The sequence below is a fragment of the Ovis aries genome, chromosome 1 (assembly GCF_016772045.2).
Source record: "Ovis aries strain OAR_USU_Benz2616 breed Rambouillet chromosome 1, ARS-UI_Ramb_v3.0, whole genome shotgun sequence".
Classification (NCBI taxonomy): domain Eukaryota; kingdom Metazoa; phylum Chordata; class Mammalia; order Artiodactyla; family Bovidae; genus Ovis; species Ovis aries.
This window is the reverse complement of record NC_056054.1, coordinates 78,485,260-78,502,758: the sequence shown is the minus strand read 5'-3', so window position 1 is coordinate 78,502,758 and position 17,499 is coordinate 78,485,260. Positions and strand designations below refer to the sequence as shown.

Sequence of the window (17,499 nt, the reverse complement as noted above, 5' to 3'; positions counted from 1 at the left end):
GTATTCTTGCCTGAGAAATCCGATGGACAGAGGAACCTGGCAGGCTACAGTCCATGGGATTGCAAAAGAGTCGGACATGAATTAGTGACTAAACAACAATAAGCTTTATGCTGTGACCACGATAGCAAAGGCAATTAATTCTTCCAAAGATTTGACCACTAAACAGTTTTTTAAAATGTGAAAATAGTTACATCAGTGTATGGACTCTGGAAAATTTCTTCTCCGGTAATAAGGTCAGATAGACATTTCCTGTTTCACATTTCTAGTACACGTTGTCTTTTAAACAATAATAGTGTGAAACAATAGATTGGCCTGAGTTCAATGCATGCTAAGAAATGCCCTGGCCCTTGAAGGCTGGGATGAATCAGCCTCAAATGGCAAAGATCTCAGTGACGACAAGAAAGACAGACTGTCTGGGGTGTGGTGGCCCTAGAGAATAAGATTCAAGAAGCTGACCCATCTAGACTTCAATCTTTGATGTTTCTTGACCATGAAGAGTGTCTATGTTTAATGTGTACATTTACAGAGATAGCATTTATGCTTGTGTCTGCATAACTTGGCTTTTAAATAAATTTGTTTGTAAGGCAAAACTGCAATACAGAAAAAGAATGAGTTGGCAATTCCTCCTAAATTGTTAACCAAGATTGGCCATTGTTTTCACAACTCAACCTCCTGCTCTAGCAATAATCCAGTCAACAGTGAACTCTTTTCTGCTCCTTACCAAACTTTGCAATGCACTGGGTTACCCTATTCACAGGTCTTACCACTACTTGGAATAGCATGAAACAGAGCCACCCAGCAGTGGGCCCCTACTAAACTTCATTATTCATACACCCATCTTCTCTGATGCCAAACTGGGGTCCTCAATACTTTTTTTTTTTTTTTTGTCTTTTATGCAGTTGCATGCTCATTCAATTGTGTCCGACTCTCTGGGATCCCATGGACTGTAGCCCACCAGACTCCTCTATCCATGGAATTCTCCAGGCAAGAATACGAGAGTGGGTAGCCATTCCCTTCTCCGGGGATCTTCCTGACTCAGGGATTGACACTGGGTCTCCTGCATTGCCAGAAGATTCTTTACCATCTGAGCCACCAGGGAAGACCTGAGAATATTTAGGCCAGTCATTTCTAGTGATATTTCTAGTCTTCTGCTACTCCGTTATGGAAAGTAGATGATGAGAGTATCCTAGAATAAAACAAACGACTTTGGAAGGGTTAACAATGTGACCAGCATACAGAGTGAGGAGGGGCAGAATCTGCGCTGAGAAGTTACACAGAAGAAGGAATGACAATGGGGAACAAAGGTAACTAAGAGGAGGTTGCCTTTCATCCACTATCAGAGAATGACAGGAATGAGAAAGCTGGACGTCCTTCCTTAACCAAGACTTCTCCTTCACTCTCTATCTGCAACTCATTATCAAGCCATCTTCGTTTTTTACTACAAGGGATAAAATACCAGCTATTTCTTCCCCCCAAAAGAATAAAGTTTTATTCACTTATAAAACAATAATATTTATTTTTAAATTTAAAAATGATATAAAAAGAGAAAAAAACTAAAAATCATCTCCTACCCTACTACCTAGAAATAAGCACTGTTTTAATATTTTGTGGGACAGCCTTATAGATATATCTATATATACCACATGCACATTCCTGAACACACATACAGACGATTTTATAGAAAGTGAGGCATGTTATACAAGGAGTTGAGAAACATTCTGTTTTTACTTCACAGATCACAGAAGTCTTTCTATTTCAATAAACATAGATATGCACAATATTTTTTTCATATTTTAATGGTTGTATAATTTCCACTGATAGGAATATGTCATAATTTATTTAACAAATCTTTCATTGAAGGAAATACTTTTTCAATGTTAACAGTTAGGACAGCACTGATACTAATACCTGTACATGTTGTGTGTGTGTAGTTGCTTCAGTTGTATCCAACTCTTTCGAGACCCCATGGACTACAGCCCATCAGGCTCCTCTGTCCACAAGATTCTCCAGGCAAGAATACTGGAGTGGGTTGCCATTTCCTCCTCCAGGGGATCTTCTCCACCCAGGGATCAAATCTGCGCCGCCTTTGTCTCCTTCATTGCAGGCGAATTCTTTACCACTGAGCCCCTGGGGGAGCCCAACCTTGCACATATGTATGTGCTATTATGAGAATTTCTTTACTAATCTGGTAACGAAAAGTAGTTCTTGTCTTTTTATTTCTACTTTTTGGTCGTTGGTGAAGTTTTAACATTTTGTAGGGCAATTATATTCTTTGATAAATTGCTGCATCCATTTTTTCTATTAGAAAGTTTTTTGTCTTATTGAGTCATAAGACCACTTTGAATATTAGGAATATCAACCCTCTTATCTTTCATATCATTCAGGTGTCACAAATGTTTTCCCCAGTTTGCCCCTTGCTTCACAATTTTATTATGTTTTTACTGAAGCATTTAATTTTACATAGTCAAATTCTTTATTGGTTCAGTCCTGCTGAATTAATCTCCTACAGTTCCTACTAGCACTAACCTAAGTCACATGGCTTATCATCTTTTACCCAGATAACTGTAAAAGCCTGGATTGGTCTCTCTGATCTGCCACTGGGAATCTACACTAACAGAAGTGTCAGAGCGTTCTTTTTGAAATGAAGATCTGTCCAGGTCATTCTGTCTAAGACTGTTCAGTGGTGTGTGTCTCAGTGGTGTATGGCTCTTCTACGAGTCAATAAAATAACAACTATGGCAAATATCCCTGGAGCATTATTTATCTGTGAATATTTTTGAAGAAAGAAAGCACATTAACCTTATTTTAGGAGAAACATGGGAGGCTTCCCCGGTGATGTAGTGGATAACAATCTACCTGTCAATGCAGGAGACATGCGTTCGATTCCTGGTCCAGGAAGATCCCACAAGCCACAGACCAGCTGAGCCCATGTGCCACAACTGCTGAGTCGGAGTGCTGCAGCTACTGAAGCCCATGCCCCTGGAGCCTACGCTCTGCAACAGGAGAGGCCACCGCAATGCAATACCTGTGCACCACGACAGAGAGGCGCCCCCGCTGCTTGCAGCCAACGCAAGCCAGAGCACGGCAGTGAAGATCCAGTACAGCCCAAAATTGATTAATTAATTAAAAGGAAAAAAGCAAATCTATGATGGAGCAGGATGCAAACTTCAAGTGAATTTTTAAGATAAGAAAGAAGGTTTCAAAGACATATCAGTATTTAGGAGGAAACGTTTAAAAGGCAATGGATATAGAGGCTAACTCTTTAGCGCTTTTACATGGCCATCAGGGAGTGCCTTGCGTTCACCAAAATTCATTGCCTTTTTCCCTTGTTGACATAGATTTACCAGCCTCCCTTGAGGTTAGGTGTGACGATGTGATTGAATTCTGGCCCATGGAAGTGGAAGACATTAGGGTGATCACACAATGTATTGCCCCAATCAAGACACTATTGAGAGTGCAAGAGGACACTATTAATTGCTATCCTAGGAATTCAGGCATAAACTGGGGCATGTAATCACCATGGGGAGAAGTGAATGCATCACCCCAAGGTGGGCCCAGGCCTAACTCTTCTCCAGTCTGTTGACAGATGGCGCAGATGCTTGAGGAAACCTCAGTGCCCTGGATAGAGCCATGGCTTTCGCTAAACTGATCTGAGAGTGAGAACACCACTTCCAGCATTTCAAACCATTGTTGTGACATCAGTTCTTGTCCTGTCTAGCACAATGTGGAATTCAAGGCTTTCTATTCGGCCTTCGCCTAGCTTTCCAGCCGTGCCTTTCATCATTCTCTAGCTTGAATTTAAGCTCTAGTGAACTGAACTGCTTGCTCAAGTGTTTTAAGTATCTGTTTATGTGTCAATCTCTCCCACTAATCAGGGAGATCCTTGATAGCAAAACTTAGTCTTAATTATCTTTGTAGCAAGTCACAACCTGGCACATAAGACATTTCATAAATATCTGTTGGCGTGAAGAAATATTTACCCATGTAAGGAGTAAATTTTTCAGCAGTGGCTATTTCATTATACTATCAGAACACATGGACGATTTTTCATATCTGCAAAGACATATTATTCAAATACAAGATTTTGAAAAATGAATTAAATACTTTTGTAGCCCTAAAACATGAATAAAAACATATTCTTCCTCTTAGCCGTCAATGTGCCTTTATCGCTGCTTTCTCCCTGCACCGCACGCACTGCTCATAAACACACACACAGTTGTATTTGTTCATCTCCTGGGGGAATTTTTGACTTAACTAACAATAGTAGAAATTCGAAGGAAAAGAAAGAATTACAATTTTAAGTTCAGATCCTAATGTTGGCCAATAATCCCTGCATGAGGTGCTTTTGCTCAGCAGGAGGATTTATCTCTCCTGCTACCCAAGATGATTAAGAGTTGACTTACAATTGACGATGATGTACACTAGAGCATGTTATCAACTCAAGAAAGGGGCTTTGCCTGCATGATTTAATTAACATTAATGGTAGTTAAGCTGCACACACAGAGCATAATGTCCTCTTTGCTCTAAGAAAAGGAGGGGCTTTCATCACCTAGATTATGAAATATTGATGAATTCATGTATGCTGACATCCATCTAAAAATGGAATTGTTCAATCTGTCTCTCCTTCCCCCTATCCACATACAAAAACATAGTGGCAGTCCTGAGATAAACAAAAGGAGTGATGAGGGTGCGCAAATGAGGAAGGAGAATAAGAGTCAGGAAGGAAAAACACTGCAAATGAAATATGTCAGACTATAACCACAGACACACAACATCCACAAACAATCACACATACACACACACACACAAACACCCACTATACTAATTAATGCAGCTTTGCTTTCATGACAGATATTGGGGAAACATTAATTAGAGAGAAATCTCATTAATCCATTTCCCAGTTCATTAATTATGCATCAATGCCAAGTTTTTGTTGGCCTGACATAAGACAATCCTGTTCCAACGAAGATCTGATGCTGCACATTGCAAAACAGTTACGGGGCTTTCCTAACTCCACAGGATGGGACTCAGGACCTACTCATTTCATATGTTGTATATATTTGTGTCCTCTGGTAAGTATTTTGTGATTATGAAATGTTTTTTAAGCTCAGTACAATTGTTTCTTAGCTAACACTTCATCCGTCTCTGTCATAAACACATTAGGAATTCTATTCAGACGACAAAAAAAGTGACACAACATTGCAAATATAGTTAATACCACTGAATTGTGCACTTAAAAATGGTTAAAGTGGCAAATTTAATGTGATTTATATTTTGTCACAATAAAATTTTTAAGTAAAAGAAACTATCTATAGATTTTTGAAGTAGTTGTTCTAGGAAGTCTATGGATGTAAAGAAAAAGAAAAAGTTGACAAGTTCTCAGTTTCAAATGACCTCACAATGTGCTTCCTTGTATTCAGAGAAAATATATTGAGATGAACTTCAGAACCCAGACAAACTCAAATGTGCAAAGATTTGAGGAAAGCAAGGGTGTTTAGTGGTCTTATCAACAAATATTAATTGAGCATTTGTACCGGTTAATTTGGAGCTGTTTTTGTTGTTTAGTCGCTACGTCGTGTCTAACTCTTTTGCAACCCCATGAACTGTAGTGCCCCAGGGTCCTCTGTCCATGGGATTTCCCAGGCAAGACTGCTGGAGCAGGTTGCCATTTCCTTCTCCAGGGGATCTTGCTGACCCAGGGATCAAACCTGAGTCCCCTGCACTGGCAAGGGATTCCTATCCACTGTACCACCAGGGAAGTCTTGTCTACTGTATTTACCAAACAGGTTTATTTACTTAAATTCTCTTCTTCATTGTATATCTGATAGGGTACATAATGGTCCCATCAGCCTTCCACTGAGCAGTTGTCTGGGATCAGCCCAGCCTGTAAGAGAGCAAGGAAGAAGATAGGAGTGCCTCTTGCCTAACACTATACAATGAGTGGAATATGAGGGAAATCATTAAAGGCTATCTAAGGAGAGACTCCTGAGAGAAGTAAGTACCTGTCAGTGTCCAAATGCCCATTAAAGAAGGGTCTCAGTGGATTAACGAGATCTTTCCAGTGGTTAGAGAACAAGAGGCAGCAGTAGGTCCAAATGGGCGGGCTGCATTTTTGTACGTTTCTTAATATTCATGCTCTCTCAGCAGACCCAGTTTACTTGATAAGGAGACCAGAGGGTTGGGACTGATGAGGTTCAAATATCCTCCATACGGAACAACTAATATTTATGCAGCATTTTATACATTTGCTAAGATGGTTCTCGGGAAGAAGTTTCACATGTGTCATTTCAACTGAACCTTGAATCAAGTAGATACAAATAGTATTCACAGTTTACAGATGAAGATAAGACTTTAATGGGCTTCCACTGTAGAAACAGCTCATCTGGGGCTTGACCTTCACTCCCTGAGTCACCTAGAAGTAAGGTGACCTTCACTCCCTGAGTCACCTAGAAGTAAGGTCATTTCTCCAACTGGAGGAGCCAGTCTTTGGGTATGTTGTCTGCTGACCACCTCCTGACTAGCTGGTCAGAGAAGCAGCAGTAACAGGAGCTGCTCTCAGGATGAAGAAGATGATGGATCCTGGAGGTCTTGGTGAACTTTTTGAGATCTCAGTTTCTCACTTAAGAGGTCCTAGAAGAAAAGCAGTGGGAAATAATGGTCAAGTATGAATCTTCATTACGTTTTTCCCTGATAAATTTCCAAATTATTTTCCAACAAAATACAGAGCAATTTAGGGCATATGACTCAGAAGCAATGAAAAGAGGTGAAGTAAATTTTCAATTAAAAAAACAAAAATCCCTCTTTGCAGAGCTGTCTACTTAGGTATATGCCTCAGGCTTCTAAGGAAATGTGTCTCTAAAAATAAAATCTAGAAATTTTATTGATGCTGAACCTATCTTACTCCAGCAAAAACGATAACTATTCATCAATAGATACAGAAACTAATTATAAAGCAAAACAAAATCCCCCAAACAAAATCAACAGTAAGCAAAATTTTAAAAAGGTTTTAAAGCCTAATTCACCTCACACTTATCTCATTAAGATGCATTTCTAATAAAATTATACTTACTGTTAAGTCAAATTATGTAACTTTTAAAAATCAACTGTATACTAATAGCAATTATATTGGTAACTTATAGCAGAGATGTTTGGACCTCACGTTCATGGGAAATTTTCAAAATTTTAAAGTTCAATTTATATAAATATTTTTGTCAAAATATTAATAAAAGATATTTAAGCATAAACATATACTAAAATAACATCTTATGGATGAGCTGGAATGGAAACATACATTTAAGGGAAAAAATGATGTCAATACTTGAAAGCATAAATATTTACTTTTTAAATGGATGCTAGGAATATTAAATTGCTATGGTATTTAGATCACATTAATTTCTATTAAAAAAGAATACAACATTCTAATGTTTAAGTAAAATATTTCCCTGAGAGAAATTATATCTTCTGTAATTATTTGCACTTACAATAAAAATTTTCAGCTGTAACAATGTGCAAGAGGGACACATACTTTTGCAAAATTCTTTTGGGCTGCCTAAATGGGAAAAGAATCTGAAAAATAGATACATGCATATATATATATATATATATATAATTGAATCACTTTGTTGTACACCTGAAGCTATCACAACATTGTTAAATCAACTATACTCCAATACAAAATAAAAAGATAAAAAAATTCTATTAGGCTGCATGCGAATAGGAAAGTTTAAGGACCATTATGCTACAGGAACACAGCATTAGTCTAATATTTGTATTGGAAATGCAGTTATTTCTAAAATCTTCTGTAGAAGGCAGAAAATCATATCCTGAGAGTACAGCATCACAGCAATGTATTACTAAAGCAAACATAATCTTCTGAAATAACTATTTGTGCCTCAGCCAACACCTCCTACTATAGGCTGCCTAGTTCTTCTACAACTACATCTTAAAACCTATTTGCCAGCTCATCATGCATAGCAGGGAAGAAATAAGAATTTGGGAAGCTGCTGTAATATAATAACATTAAGCCACACTATGATAAGTGATAATTCTCTTATATAATTAAAGGCACATGTATACACATGATCACATAAGCCTTGACCCAATCCAGCATAACACATGTGGCTGACATGTAGGATTACATTAGTTTTCCAGGAGTTGTTCCTAAGGACTAATCAGGAAGTTGCTTACCCTCATATACCTAAATAAAATAGGCCAACATTATACACAGGAACAACAATGCATAAAACAGGAAATGACCATCTCTTTGCATTTTTTAATTTATCTCAGGGCAGAGTGACAGTAAACCATTAAAGTTAAACTGGAATTAACTTTTAACAAAAATCCAGGGGAAAAAGTAGTTAAAACAAGTTTGCTGGAGCTATTAGAACATAGAGTTCTGCTAGAAAAGTGTTCAGAAAAAGCTTTACAATCTAAACACACTGAAACTCCCTAGTGTAAAACACTCTTAGCTAAATTATGGGAAAAGCCAATGTCGTATCAGCAGCAAACAATCACCCAGCATCAGAATGAAAAGAAGGAAATGTTGTTCTGAATAGCTTGCCAAGGCTAAAGAAAAGTAGAACAGTTGCTGAAGACGGATTGTACAGACCAAAAGGACGCATTCTAATTTGTGTTGCCACTTAAATTTTGAAATAGGTCATTATCTCCAAATTTTGGGTAAATATAGCTGCATCCGAGTGAAACAGAGAGAGAAAGAGAGAGGGAGGAAGAGAGGGAAAAAAGGGCTTAACAACAAACAGTGAAAAATGCATTTAAAAATTTTTTAGATTTCTCTCAATTGATATATCCTGTAACTCATTATAGGAGGATACATGCTGTGTTTTCCCTGTTTAACTTTTGCTGAGAGATAAAGATTAGGTTAAGTTTACAAACAGTAGATCTGGGCATCCCTATAGTAAACAAGTGATTAACAATATCTTTTATATAGTCTTTAGAAAACCATTTTAATGTTTGTTTTCAACAGCTTGACTGCTTGAGTATCTAGTGAAATATTTTTTAAGCTCACTTGACAATTTAACATAACACAGTGGTTCCTAGCCTTTTTGAATATAATAATATATAAGCTTATCATAAGGGAAAATTTCAAAAGCCACCAAGTTAAAAAGAAGGCTAGACTGAATCTCTATGTATTCATCATGAAGCTTCAACAATGCTCAACACATGACCAATCTTGTTTCATCTGTAACACACCTACTTGTTCCACCCATATTATTTTTGAAGCAGATCCAAATTATGAGATGATTTACTTTTGTTTCTAGAGTAAAATGTTTGAGGGCCCTCTCCTGTCACATTTCAGTTCTTGCATTTTTAATAATACTCAATTAAGAAAATCTACAGGTCCATCTGGATTATTGCCCACCCCACTTCTGCTGCTTTGCCCTGACTCGGTGCCTCCCTCCCCATCACAAGGTTCTGTGGTCCATGGAGGGGAAGCTCCTGGCATAATGAAAATAGCTGGTAACATCACTTAGAAATATGCTTATTCATTATGCCTTCACATATACTCACAACACAAACACTGCTTGTGCAGCTTTATTTCTCAGGAATATACTTGTCACTACGAGTTTATAAGTAGATTAAGAAAGGTAGAATTAACAGGACTTTTTTCTCCTCTTTATCCACCAAACTGAGCATTTCTCTGCTAACAGAACAAAGAGCTAACACAGGCCACTGTTTTCTTAAGCGTTGTTACTCCCTAACAGCTGTTTAGGGGCTTTTATGACCTTGACGTTACCTTTGAAAAAAACTCCCGATCTTTGTGGGCTGCAAATCTTTGCGCAATACAGCTTGAGAGCTGGCTGTGCTTGTTGGCAGTCTCCTGGAAAAGCTAAGAATAAATGAGTGAAGGCTGTGTTCACACACTTGGAAATGACAATAGCACACTGGAGGCCTTGGTACACCCGGACATTAATTTCCTTTATATAAAAGGCCAATATCCAATGCTATTAGTCAGTACTTCTCTTACATATGAAATTCACTTTTGTAGGAAGAAAGAAAAAGAAAGCTTCTTTTTTCTCTACATAAGAGGGATAATTTCTTTAGTTTCCTCAGTAAGGAGCTCTAAAAAATATCTTTCCTGATTTCTGCTCAGTGCATACATGTAATACTGATTAATGCTAATAGGGTTCACATATTTAAAAAAGAGTGCACTCAATCTCATGATTATAAATACCATTCAGAAAGTGTGTGACTGGAATTTATTGGTATGAATTTAATTCAGGTCAGTTTTAAACTCCTAAACTTTTACGTTTAAATGAACAGAATTATCTCCATTAAATCATACTTGACACTGATCGTAGTTATATAAAGAGAAAAGTTATAGCAGTGTTACAGTTATACTTTATTAGTGAAAAGCAATCATTTCCACTTGAATTTTCTTTCTAGTTTCATGGAATATCCTGTTTGGTAATTATGAATTTCTGACAAAATACATCATCACTTGAAGATTCCAATTTTGGCTTTATTTTTCTAAACATGTCCATTACAGAGCTGAGCAAATAGTATATATAAGATAATGAAATCTTACTTACATAGTAGAATGTTTTTCTAAATCATATTTCAAACATGAAATAAGACAATCTAGCTTTCAGCCAGGGAAATTATTATCTAGTGCATATGTATTGTACTAATTAGATAATGCCCAAATCCTGGTAATTTGCATAATTGTATTTAATTTGCCAGAGGGATCAAATTATAGCATTGGACCTCTACTAAGAGGTAATGCTGCTTAGTCAGCAAAAGCCTAACACATTCTCAAGAAACTGAAATGCATTTGTAACTTTAGACTAATAAGATGTAGTCTTTTCAGAGGTCCAATTTGAATAGAAATCCCCCAATAAATGCAAGTAGTTACATATATATAATCATGAAATATGGTTAAACATTGTTTAGAAGTTCTTGTATTTCATCCCTTTCAGTTTAGTGTCCATTCCTTAAATGTATTTTCTGGTCATTTAACTAGCCTATCATTATAAAGGCTCAGTGGTTAAGAATCTGCCTGCAATGCAGGAGATGTGTGCAAGAGACACACAGTTGACCGGAACCTGGAGAAGGAAATGCCAATCCACTCCAATATTCTTGCCTGGAAAATCCCATGGACAAAGTAGCCTGGCGGGCTTCAGTCCATGTGGTCACAAAGAGTCAGACATGACCTAGTGACTACATTATAAAAACAGAGAACCAATCTAAATTTATCAAACTGGAATCTTAGAGATGGGGGTTCTGGAGGTAGGGTGAGGTAGAACCTGAGAAGTGTATTAAAAGTTCCCCAGAGGACCTTTTTTAAAAGCAGTTTCATTGAGATATAACGTACCTAACATAGAATTCACCTACTTAAAGAATACATTTCAGTGGTTTTTAGCATGTTCACAGATAGATGTGGCCATCATCACTGTCAACCTTAGACCACTTTTACCATTTCTTTTTTTTATTTTTTTTTTATTTTTTTTTATGTTTAGTTTTTTTATTTTTTAAATTTCAAAATCTTTAATTCTTACATGCATTCCCAAACATGAACCCCCCTCCCACCTCCCTCCCCATAACATCTTTCTGGGTCATCCCCATGCACCAGCCCCAAGCATGCTGCATCCTGCGTCAGACATATACTGGTGATTCAATTCACATGATAGTATACATGTTAGAATGTCATTCTCCCAAATCATCCCACCCTCTCCCTCTCCCTCTGAGTCCAAAAGTCCGTTATACACATCTGTGTCTCTTTCCCTGTCTTGCATACAGGGTCGTCATTGCCATCTTCCTAAATTCCATATATATGTGTTAGTATACTGTATTGGTGTTTTTCTTTCTGGCTTACTTCACTCAGTATAATCGGCTCCAGTTTCATCCATCTCATCAGAACTGATTCAAATGAATTCTTTTAACGGCTGAGTAATACTCCATTGTGTATATGTACCACTACTTTCTTATCCATTCATCTGCTGATGGACATCTAGGTTGTTTCCATGTCCTGGCTATTATAAACAGTGCTGCGATGAACATTGGGGTACATGTGTCTCTTTCAATTCTGGTTTCCTCGGTGTGTATGCCCAGAAGTGGGATTGCTGGGTCATAAGGTAGTTCTATTTGCAATTTTTTAAGGAATCTCCACACTGTTTTCCATAGTGGCTGTACTAGTTTGCATTCCCACCAACAGTGTAGGAGGGTTCCCTTTTCTCCACACCCTCGCCAGCATTTATTGCTTGCAGATTTTTGGATCGCAGCCATTCTGACTGGTGTGAAGTGGTACCTCATTGTGGTTTTGATTTGCATTTCTCTAATAATGAGTGATGTTGAGCATCTTTTCATGTGTTTGTTAGCCATCCGTATGTCTTCTTTGGAGAAATGTCTATTTAGTTCTTTGGCCCATTTTTTGATTGGGTCGTTTATTTTTCTGGAGTTGAGCTGCAGAAGTTGCTTGTATATTTTTGAGATGAGTTGTTTGTCAGTTGCTTCATTTGCTATTATTTTCTCCCATTCAGAAGGCTGTCTTTTCACCTTGCTTATATTTTCCTTTGTTGTGCAGAAGCTTTTAATTTTAATTAGATCCCATTTGTTTATTTTTGCTTTTATTTCCAGAATTCTGGGAGGTGGATCATAGAGGATCCTCACTTTTACCATTTCTAAGGAAACTCTTTAGCTAGTCTCCAACTGTCCTGCCATCCACACCATTTCTGACTCTATACATTTCCCTGTTCTGGACTTTCATACAAATGGAATCATACAATTTGTGATCTTGTATGACTGGTTTCTTTCCCTTAACATAATGTTTTCAAGGTCCAACCAAATTGTTGCATGTATTAGTACTTCCTTCCTTTTTATGGCCAAACAGTATTTCATTGTATGGATATACCACATTTTGTTTATGGACATTTGGGTCCCTAGAAGATTTAATCACTAGCCATATTTGGTAACTAGTGATCAAGAGTTGATCTCAAGACAGTTTCAAGCTCTCACAAAGCAAGGAAGGAAGAGAAGCATGGCTGGAAAGGCAAGGCTTAGGATGGAATTGGCTCTGCATTTACTAGTCATATAATCTGCGGAGTGTCTTGAATTCTCTCCATTTTGTTTTCTTCATTTGTAAAGTAGGAAAAATGATTTCTCCTTCTTAGAACTGTCATGAGGATACATGAGACAATTTGAGTAAAACTCTTAAAATTGCCTGGCACACAGGAATTTTACACATGACAGCTATTATTTATATTTACCCTGTTGAATGAATATGTATCAGTCATTTATATACAGAGTTATATAAATAGTTGGACAGGTATTTCCATCTAGAAAGTAAATTATTATAAATAAAATAAACTTCTCCAAGTTATAAGAAAGTGAAAGAACAGATTGAATGATGCAATTTCTTCACTTTTTAAAACTAAAGTAAAAGTTATATTAAAAGTCCAGTCATTTGAAAAAAGAAATAATTGCTTCTACTTAAGAATACAAATCAGATTTTTATTGTTTCATTACATTTTCAAAGTCCACATATTTTGAATATTATGTGAAATTTCTACCCATATAAGTGCAGGTATTATATATATGTGTGTGTACATACAAACAGACATGAATGCACATATAATTCTATCAAATAGTTAACACTGGACTCTTGATATATGCCAGGCAATGTACTTTATATTCATTAATATAAAGTATTACATTATGACTCAACCCTTCCAACAACCTTACATGATCAGCTAAGGAAATCAAAGCATCAGGTAGTCAAGAATCTTGTTCTTGATCATAAAAAAGTGAGCAGCAGAGCCCGAGATGTTAACCATGACTCTTGTAATAGTTTTTCCTCCATGCATTTGTACATACGATAATGGAATAGATATTGTTCCTCAACCACAGAATGATGTTCATTACAGCTTGAAGCAGGCTTTAATAGGTATTAGGTAAACCCTCTTAATCTATAGATGAAAAGACAGAAAGCAAGGCGTTGAAGTGGCTAGTCCAATATGGTTAGTTCACCTCTCCTGTTCTCCAGTCTAGTTTCTTTCTACAACCTTATGCTGTCCAAGTACCAAGGTTCCATTTTTGTTTTAAAAGGCAATGTAATAGGGAAATGCCAAGCATGTCTAGGGTACCCATATTGTGTCTGCCTTAAGAGTCCTTACCTCATTCTCCCACTGGACTACTACCCATACTTAAGGTTCAACTCATATGGAACCTCTTCTGTGGCAATTTCTTCCTAGTTATTCTGTCATTACTCTGGAGGGTCCTTATATTGTTTTTACCTAATACAGGACTAGCTCAATGCATGTCTACTGAATGTAAGCAAATGTGATGGGACACTAAAATGAAATAACTGGGGTCAATATTGAGGTTCAAAGTGGATTATAAAGAGCTTGGAATGCTATGCTAAATTTTTTAACTGAAAATTTTGAAAGATAGAGGTGTGATAATATTTATTTTTCAGCAAAATAGATCATTGTAGTACAGTGATTCTTAACAGAAGGTACTGGGTATAGTTCAGGTTAGTAGTTAGAAATGTTGAATTTGAGTTCAAATAACAGCTCTATCACTATCCATGTAATAACTATCCATGCTAATAAAGTATAACGAATATGATGTTAACTAAATGGCCTATCATTCCAAGAGCGGGTTTAGATTTTCTTCTATAAAGGATTTTTTTGAAACAACATTTGCTGTGACAAAATCTGAACTATAATATTCATTCAGTTCCATACTATCCAGCATCAGATTATAATTGCCTTGTTTAATACAGTTGATATTCCATATGGAATTCTTTCTGCTTTTTATAAATATTCCATCATGGATTAGATCTTTGCTTAAGCTTATTATCTGATCACAGTTTCCATTATAATTTGTCTGTGTCTGGTCCCACAGGACTGCTATGCCCAGCTTTTCTTTGCTTGTTATCAGATGAAGATGAACAGCGCAGAACTGTGAATAAATTGTATAATTGGATAAAGTCATCTTGCCTGCCTCCAGGCTGCTCTGTCCCCTTCTGAAGACCCACGTTGCCTTTCTGCTCTCCAACTCTCCTCCTCTATCAAAACAAAAAAGAGTGTGATATCCTCATTTATAGCTAAAACTGATTCAGGTACTTGTGTGTAAGCTCCTTATCTCTAATTGTGGAATGAAAGGATTTATCAACATTTTAAAATTTTGTTTTTCTTTCAGAGTTGGTGGAAGGGAAATTCTAGATTAAATGCTAACCCTGAAGGCAAAATAATTTTTATCATATTAAGGTGCTGTATGTGTTAGGGGAGGGTGAAGTTGTGGTGAGAGAGGTTTGTCTAGAAAAATATGATCAGAAAGAAAATCTCTACTGATCCCATATTTTCTTTTAACCCTGCTGCTGCTGCTGCTAAGTCACTTCAGTCGTGTCCGACTGCGAGACCCCATAGATGGCAGCCCACCAGGCTCCCCCGTCCCTGGGATTCTCCAGGCAAGAACACTGGAGTGGGTTGCCATTTCCTTCCCCAATGCATGAAAGTGAAAGTGAAGTCGCTCAGTCATGTCCAACTCTTAGCTACCCCATGGACTGCAGCCTACCAGGCTTCTCTGTCCATGGGATTTTCCAGGCAAGAGTACTGGAGTGGATCAAGAAGATCAATTCCTGGATCAAGAAGATCCCCTGGAGAAGGGATAGGCTACTCAGTCCAGTATTCATGGACTTCCCTGCTGGCTTAGACAGTAAAGAATCTGCCTGCAAGGCAGGAGACATGGGTTCAGTCCCTGGGTTGGGAAGATCCCCTGGAGGTGGGCATGGCAACACACTCCAGTATTCTTGCCTGGATAATCCCCATGGACAGAGAAGCCTGGCAGGCTACAATCCATAGGGTCCCAAAGAGTCAGACATGACTGAGTGACTAAGCACAGCACAAGTTCATTTAGGGCAGGACTATGTATTTTCATCTTTGGGTCCTTTATAACTACATCTTAGATGAGTTTGACCTCCAGGTATACTGATTTCAAAGTCAGCTTGTAGAAGAAGGGCAAGAAGCAGGATTGAGCAAGGTGGGAAAACCGTTCAGCACTTCAAATTGGCGTTTATGAAGGAGCATGTTGAACTGGACCTCAGTCAAAGACAAAGTTAATGGGGCCTAATCTGCCTGGAATAAGATAGCAAAAATATAAAAAATCAAGTTGCTCCACTGGCAGGGAGTGATATGTAGCATCCCATCCAGAAGCTGATGACATAGGAGACAAGATCCAGTTTCCAGGAATAGAGAACAGGCTGTCAGAGATCCAGCCAACTGGACTGGTTTCAAAACAGGTTTCAGTTCCAGGCAGGGAACTGGAATAAAAATATGGGAGACCAAAGTAAAAAGGACTCATAACTGGCTGTATGAACATGGCAGGAATTTTACAGATAGGCGAAATTACATTTGTGTTAATAATAATGACTTGTAGTCAATACATATCACATATTCTTGCAGGAGAAGATGAATGCATGTCTTTCTACTCTGCCATCTTGGAACAGAACTTACTGTCTCATAGCTACTTCTCTAAATTATATTACCTCATTTTCTCAACAACTCTCCTAGATAGATACTTTTATTATTTCTGTTTCATAGATAAGGAAATTAAGAGTCAGGAACATTAAATAACTAGCCCTTGGTCACACAGCTAATGAACAGGAGGTTGGATCTAACAGCCTGTTCAAGAGCATATACATTCAACCACCACTGAAAGTATTAAATGAAAGAAGGCTTACAATGCTCTTAGCAGAGTTCCAGTTACATAGTAAGGAGTCAATGAAGATTATCAATTATCATTGCTATTGTTAATAGCATAGTAATAAAGGTGGCTCAGAAGTAAAGAATCCGCCTGTCAAAGCAGGAGATGTGGGTTCAATCCCTGGGTCAGGAAGATCCCCTAGGGTAGGGAATGGCAACTTGTTCCAGTATTCTTGACTGGAAAATTCCACAGACAGAGGAGCCTAGCAGGCTACAGTCCATGGAGCTGCAAAGAGTTGGACATGATTGAGCAACTGAGCACACACACAGAACACAGTAATAGAAGCAGCAGTATTAACTGCAGCAGTAGTGGTCCCTATAGCAGCAGTAACACGTACATGGAATTTGGAGTCAGCTGAGGAGGCAATGGCACCCCACTCCAGTACTCTTGCCTGGAAAATCCCATGGACAGAGGAGCCTGGTGGGCTGCAGTCCATGGGGTCGCTAAGAGTCGGACACGACTGAGCGACTTCACTTTCACGCGTTGGAGAAGGAAATGGCAACCCACTCCAGTGTTCTTGCCTGGAGAATCCCAGGGACTGGGGAGCCTGGTGGGCTGCCGTCTATGGGGTCACACAGAGTCGGACATGACTGAAGCGACTTAGCAGCAGCAGCAGCATTAAGGCCTATGGGCTTCCCACACAGCTCAGTGGGTCAAGAATCCACCCACAGTGCAGGAGATGCAGGAGAAATGGGTTTGATCCCTGGGATGGGAAGATCCCCTGGAGAAGGAATTGGCAACCCATTCCAGGATTCTTGTCTCGAGAATCCCATGGAC

General features: G+C 38.2%; 1 long non-coding RNA gene across 1 annotated transcript; it reads right to left on the bottom strand.

Annotated features, from left to right (window-relative positions):
* Positions 1–1,486: 1,486 nt before the first annotated feature.
* LOC132658040 (uncharacterized) lies at positions 1,487–17,274 on the bottom strand. The gene is made up of 2 exons (XR_009597005.1): positions 9,755–17,274; positions 1,487–6,630 (listed from the first exon to the last, which is right to left on the bottom strand). It is a non-coding gene; the product is annotated as an uncharacterized LOC132658040 (long non-coding RNA).
* Positions 17,275–17,499: the final 225 nt, after the last annotated feature.